This window comes from Cyanistes caeruleus, chromosome 1 (genome assembly GCF_971803275.1).
Source record: "Cyanistes caeruleus chromosome 1, bCyaCae1.hap1.1, whole genome shotgun sequence".
NCBI classification, from domain to species: Eukaryota; Metazoa; Chordata; class Aves; order Passeriformes; family Paridae; genus Cyanistes; species Cyanistes caeruleus.
In genome coordinates this window covers 140,657,971-140,664,965 of record NC_141701.1, presented here as the reverse complement: position 1 = coordinate 140,664,965, position 6,995 = coordinate 140,657,971, and the positions used below count along the sequence as shown (strand labels likewise).

The window sequence follows — 6,995 nt, the reverse complement described above, 5'->3', positions numbered from 1 at the left end:
CAAAATCAGACTTGAGATCTCTCCTTATTTTATATTATATACTGAAAAAAAGACAAAATATTCCTGTTTCTGTAAGGAACTTTATTCAAAATTATATTGCAGGTGGGTGTGGGGCTTTTTTGTCTGCTTGGGTTTTTTTTGGTTGGTTGGCTGGCTTTTGTTTTTGTTCAAATGTCTTTAGTGTATTTATATTGTCAGTCAGGATATGAATTTTATTGTTTACAGAATATATTGATTCCTATGAACATGACTTCTAACCAGAACATATTAGGAGCTCACCATCAGTACAGAGACATATCTCTTTAGAAAAAGACATTAAGCTTTATTTCTCCATTTCCTCTGTAAATTTTAATGGGAAGACATCTGACTACTTAAAAATTCTAGAAAGGTGCTCAGAGCATCTGTGCTTTCTTGAAAGGCAGCCAAAACATCATCAACACATCTCAGCCACAGTCTCTGTCATCTTCGACAACAGACGCAAGATCCCGTCCAGAGGATGATATGAAGATATTAGTAAATACTGGACTCAAATCTGTTTACAAGGGTTTAGTGACAGAAGGCAGCAAATAAAGTCAGCAAGAGCTTGTTGGAATGATGTGAAATCACAGACAAGTGCTGGTTCAAGCTCAGGCTCCATTATTATCCACAAAGGGCCAATTTGCTATGCCCTGTATCCAGTGGGGAACAGCAGCACTGTTAAGCTCTTCCCTTTGATGCAGGAGCTGGAAAGGTAAACCCTGTAATCGCACATGTGATCCTTCATGAAAGGAGAAGAGAGGTAAGAAATAGATCAGGAAGTGACAGGGACTCTTTGGTTAAATAAAGTCATAGAGATGGGGAAGGAAGAGAAATCCTGACCCATGGATTTGCATGATTCTAAATGCTGTTTATATATGGTGAGGCCCAGGAGTAAAATAAGAGAGTAGGGAAAGTTGAAGACGCATCAGGAAGAAAAACGACACACATTGAAATTATGCACCAATCCATTTAAATGAGAATGAAAACCAGAGAAAATCTGAGGTTCAGCAGAATTCAGAGACACCAGAGTTAAAAGCAGTGATCCCTGGATATCAGACTGCAGGCATATTTCCATTGCTGTCTGTCTCCTGAATCACAGCAGATCTTCAGATTGTGCAATACCCAATCAACAGCGAAAATCTTTGTCTTCACCTACCTCTGCTCTCTTTCTGCCATAGAGAAAATATTGATGATCTTTCATTTTCTGAGTCATTTTTGCCAGGCATAAACTTCTTGGCAAATGAATCCATTAAAATGAACCCTTTAAAAGCAACAGGCATATTGTCATCTAATTGGACCATCAGATGATCATTTGCAAAGCATGGGATAGACAGAGCAAAACACCACAAAATATGTGTTTTCTGGTCATTCAATTTTTGTGCATGTTCTGGAAGAAAGGAAGAACTGTTCTTCAAAAAATATCATTACTGTTCTTTCTGGGAACATAAACTTTGTTAGAACATTGTTTTCAGCCTAGAAGTAATCAAATAAAAGCATTCTTCTACATTTTGAGAGCAAAAAGGAATTTAAATTAAGTAAAGATCTGAGACAATGTCATTCAGAACAGCTAATTTTTTTAAAGTTTTAGTCAACTGTCTCCTATTAAATATGAATAATAGGAGAGAAAATGAATAAATGACAAACTTATTTTACAGCCAATGTTTTAACTACAGTAATGGCAGCTTTAACCTCCTTCATTATAGCAAAAATTGACTCAGCTATATAAAGTCACCCATTGTTGTTGCAGTCAGCTGTGCAACTGGCATGACATTTCAGAGGGGTTAAATTAGTGTATTTATAGGAAAAAAAAATTGTTAATGGCCTCTGCGATAATAAAGAATTACTGGATTTGAACTCTGCTCCGCCACACCCACTCCCTTCTTTTACTAATACATTCCTTCCTCCTTTGACAAATCTGGTAATCTTGCCAAAGAAATAAAAGAGAAGAAAAAAAAGCAGTTTCTTAGGGTCTGGATGGTTTGCAGCAGTAAAGATTTCCATTTTGACAAAGGCTGTATAAATATTATAAATCTTCAGGGAATCTGGTTCTCAGAATTCTCTGTATTCAAGGAATAATTTGAAGATGTCTATCCTGCAGTGTAAGAAAAGCATTGGGAGCACAAAATTTTTGTATCTAGCTTAAAAATGAAGGGATCTAAGGTATTATTTTAATCTCCCTTTCTTTCATTTATTCACAGCTCTTTTTCTATCATCATCCCATGATAGAAAATGATCCCTTGCTCCCTGTAAGGCTTTAATTTGGTAAAGTAGTCCACTACAAACCTTCATTTACACCTGTGCAGTATCCTCCCTTTCCCCTACATAGAGAAGCTGCAATGGACTGGTCTGAAAATACCCCTTCCCTTTTCCTGGAAAGTCTCTGAGACACGGTTTTCAGTATAGGAAATGAATGAGTGGCAATAAAAAAATAACATAAATTCACACTCTGTCGCCTCTTCAAAGTGAGAAGACACCACTTAATTACAGCTTTCATGATCAATGATAGATTCCTACCAGCAGTGCTGTAGATAAACCTGGCACAGTGGAAAAGACTTTACAAGGGATTTACAAGATAACCTCTGATTTTTATCCTATTTGAAACTGGCCACATTGCTTTTATCCTCTCTGCTGTTTGTCAGCTACAGTCCCAAGGAAGAAATCTAACATTTGTGTTGTTGAAAGTTCTCTTCAAAATTATGCTAATGACTTCCATGGGGTATTTCATTACAGTTTCTGAATCTTAATGGTGAAATAACCTCACATATCCAGCCTATAAAATACAATGGGAACCTTTGACCTTGCAGATGTTAGGAAATAACAACATCTTTCAGCACCACAAGTTTCACATAAGTCAGACTTAAGGTAATACTCATTGCTGATCTCCTGCCAAAGAAATGAGCAAAACTGACTGAAAAATAGAGTAATTATGCTGGAAATTGTCTCATAATCATCTCAGACCTTGATAATGCTATGCTGACACCTGCACAAGGGCACTTCACCCCTAGATGTGTTAAGAGAAATTACCATTATGAATTTCAAGACAAATGAAGAAAGTTCCAGGTACTCCAGCTGCTGTTGAAGTCACCATGTATTGTAGGTTGTCTGGCAGCCACATCATGAGTAAAAACTGAGCACAGATTCCAGGAAAAAGGAGGTACCAGGCTCTAACATCTGCTTCTAAATCTTAATGTTTACTAGAAAGCAGCACTTGTCAACAGAGGCAGACAATAGACAACAGGGTTACCTGGTAACCCACCGTGGTCTTCAGGCAACTATTCTGGAGAAGAGAGTTGCCTTAAGGAGATATTCCAGGCTTTGCTGTTCTAATCCTAGAGTGGTGAATTTTTAAATAGATATCACACATTCTAACCCTAAATACTTTCCCTGAACCTTATGAGATCAGTTTTCTGATAGCATCAATCTCCATATATTTATAGGCAAAAAATCACCCAAGTTAATGGTAATTTTAAGAAAACTTCATTACATACATTTTTATAAATCAACAATAATATTATAAATTATGTCAAACCCAAGTCTGGTCATGATGAGAGTTGAGTCATACACATATAAAGAGAGTAAAATATAGCATTCATGCATCACAATTATATGCACCATGAAAAAAGCCATTTATTTAGTGGAGTGACTTTTCATTAATGAGGTCCAAGTAGTTGAGATGTTGGGTTCTCAAAAAAAACTTTCATGCAGACATTTGAAAATGAAGGTGTATCTTAGGACTTTATTTGGAGAAACCAAACCTTCTCTAAGGGATTTGCAAACTAAAAGTGAGTCTCTGCCTCACATGGCTTGGTAGCCTCAGAAGTATGGTTTGGCTGCTGGAAAACTTTCTATCTAGAATGGAAAAATCCACAACTTCTCAAAAGTAAAAAAAACCAAGAACTTTATGAACTGGTACTTTCATTACCTTTCAGAATCTCCCAGGCCCACTCCTCAACACAGGACTGAAAATTCTGTGAAGTGATTGAAGCTCCTTATTCAGCTGAAAATAGAAATACTTATTTTGATCGTGGGAAACATCAGAAAACACTTTTAGCTTCTGTACTAGGGGGTTATAAACCAACTTATCCGGTCTGGAGGTCTCTGAAGTCAGAGGAAATTGTGTTATTCCACCTTCTGAAATTCAGATTTGCTTAGTAGTGTTTCAAGCACAAATACAGGTAAAAAGCAAAAACCAAAACAAAAAAAAACCCCAAAAAAAGTCTTGAAGAAATCATTACAACAGTTTCAACCTCTATATCATTCAAATAATGTGTTCAATCTGCTTCAAATTCATAGTAAAGAAGACTGCCTTGTTGAAAAACAAGATATGCAAAAATTCTGAGTTGCTTGCAGAGTAAGAGGAAAACGTAAATCTGTAAAATGGGGTGTTTACTTATACTTTTGGAGAAGCTACATTGAACTAGCTGCTTTTAGAAAAATTGCCTGAGCTAATAGCTTATTGACACACTAGAAATATCATCAGTATTTAGTAAAATAGCACACTACGGGCTATTTATTTTCCTTTATTTTAATTTTTTTTATAATGCACATTAAGAGCAGTCTTCCATTTAAATATTCTCCTTTTAACTGAAAATTTGATCAGCACAATGAAAGTCTTAAACCCTAATTTTTTCTCAATATCATAATATATTGTTGACATAGCAAAATTGCATTCTGTCCAAGAATGCAATGATCTCCACACAGTTGCAATGTAAATTTCACATTCTGGATGAGTTGCAATTGAATTTCCTGTTATGGGGCATTAAGTCTGTTATTTCATTATTTTTCTAAATAACTTACACTAGGTGTCAAGATAGAAAAACATTGACCTGTTAGAGTGAGTCCAGAGGAGGCCACCAACATGGTTAGAGGGACAGAGCAGCTTTCCTGGGGTGAAAGGCTGAGAGAATTGTGTTCATCCTGGAAAAGAGGTGCCTTAGGAGTGATCTGATTGCAGTGTTCCAGGATCTGATGGGAGCTCCATCCAGCCCAGCTTTGAACAATTCCAGGCAGGTAGTATCCACCACCTCTCAGGGCAACCTGCTCCAGTACCTCACCATCCTCACAGTAAAGAATCTCTTCCTTATATCTAATCCAGCCCTATCCTATTTGAGTGTAAAGTTGTCCTATCACTACAATCCCTTGTAAAGAGTCCCTCTGTGTCTTGTAGGATCCCTTACTGGAAGGCTGAAGTTGTTCCTGGAGGACCCTTCTCTTCTCCAGGTTGAACAGCCCTAATTCCCTCAGCCTCTCCTCACAGGAGAGATGAGGTGAGAGGTGCTCAGTCCCTCTAATCATCATTGTGGCCTCCTCTGGACTCATTCCAGCAGGTCCATGTCATTCCTGTGCTGAGCACCCCAGAGCTGATGCATCACTGCAGGTGGGGTCTCATGAGAGCAAAGGGGCTGGATCCTCTCTTATCCTGCTGCCCAAGGTGCTTTTGATGCAGCTGTTTGGCTTTGAGGTTTCAAGCACACACTGGTGGATCGTGTCCCGCCTCTCATTCACCCCCAAGTCATTCTCAGCAGGGCTGCTCTCAATCCCTTCATCCCCCAGCCTGTTCCAGGTGTTGTCCTGACCCAGGTGCAGCACCTCACCCTTAACTTCTTAAATCTCATGAGGTTCCCATTTTTTCTTCCAGTTTGGCACAATACAAAATGAGGAAATGGTTGAAACATTAGAAAAGACTCTGGAAGTAACCACCTCATACTTCAGTGGGGGCTCTGCCACTCAGCTGAAGTGTGCTCCTGGAGAGGGAGCATTAGCATTTCTCAACATCCAATTATGAAAGGTCTTTTTGTCATCTTCTGTGTCAGAACTAGTTGGGAAAAAAGGAAAGAAAATACAGAAAATTGTTTCTCAGACCCAACACCAACATTTTGCAGTCAAGAATCGAAATTTCCTCTCTATTTTTAAATATATAGTAACATTGCCATTTCATTGCCATGGAAGTTTCACTGCTGGAAAAAAATAAAAGTAGAAAGGGCAATCAGCACTTGCAAGGTTCCCAACTGGATCCCCCCTCCTCAGTTTTGGTAAAAACGTGCCAAATCTGAAATACTTTACACAGTAGGTTTCAGATTTCATCAATCCATTTTTTCCATATATTTTTGGTTAAAGCTTCTAGAGCTCCAAATCAGATTGGAAATTATTATCAATCCTTAAAAGGTTTTAGAAGGAATAAGAAATTCTTTACTATTGAAAGTTTCCATGGGGCTATTGCATTACAGCAAGAAATTAATTGCATATATCTGCAAATATATTAATTGTGTGCAACTACATGACAAAATTATTTCCTAGTGAAAACTTATGCTCACTTGCACCAAGGGTGCAATTCACAAACCTCTGTGCTAATACAAGGTTCCTATCAGTTTGGATTTTCCATTTCTTAATGAAGAACCTACTCTTTAATGTAGAAGCAGGTCCTAGTGTGTGATGTGAATTCCTCAAAGATCTTTCCCCTGTTACGTACTTAGATCACAAATCCATCTTTCTCTATTAACGTTGAATTACTAATTATGTCATAGTTGAGTCCACACACTGTAATAAAAACACTGAACCTGTCAAATAGTAAATTTGAACACAAATGTAATGACAAAGAAGCAACTCTTGAATATGTCTGGCACTGAACAAAATTTTTACCCTTTTATAATTTATAATTTTATTATTTTTTAAACTCAGAAAGAAATGTCATTTTAAGGTTTTTTAAGAATTTGAGTAATTTGCTATTAATTTGAAACAAATGGAGAACCAGACCTTTTTTAATTAAGATAATTATAGATGCTATTGAGATCTAAATAATGATACAGTGAATTTAAAAGTCAACTAAAGAGTCTATGAAAAAAAATCTCTTAGAACATTGGAATAAAGAAAGCAAGTAAGCTCACATTTGAATGTGACAATATGTTCATGGAATATTGGACTGCTTTACACTGGAAATTTGCCTCAGATGAAAGTGACTGTAGTTCTGCAATAGCAAT

At 37.2% G+C, this 6,995-nt stretch overlaps 1 long non-coding RNA gene across 1 annotated transcript; it reads right to left on the bottom strand.

Moving 5' to 3' along the window:
* Window positions 1-299: 299 nt before the first annotated feature.
* On the bottom strand, window positions 300-4,009 carry LOC111924423 (uncharacterized). Its single transcript, XR_002861631.2, has 3 exons — window positions 3,941-4,009; window positions 1,175-1,279; window positions 300-757 (listed from the first exon to the last, which is right to left on the bottom strand). It is a non-coding gene; the product is annotated as an uncharacterized LOC111924423 (long non-coding RNA).
* Window positions 4,010-6,995: the final 2,986 nt, after the last annotated feature.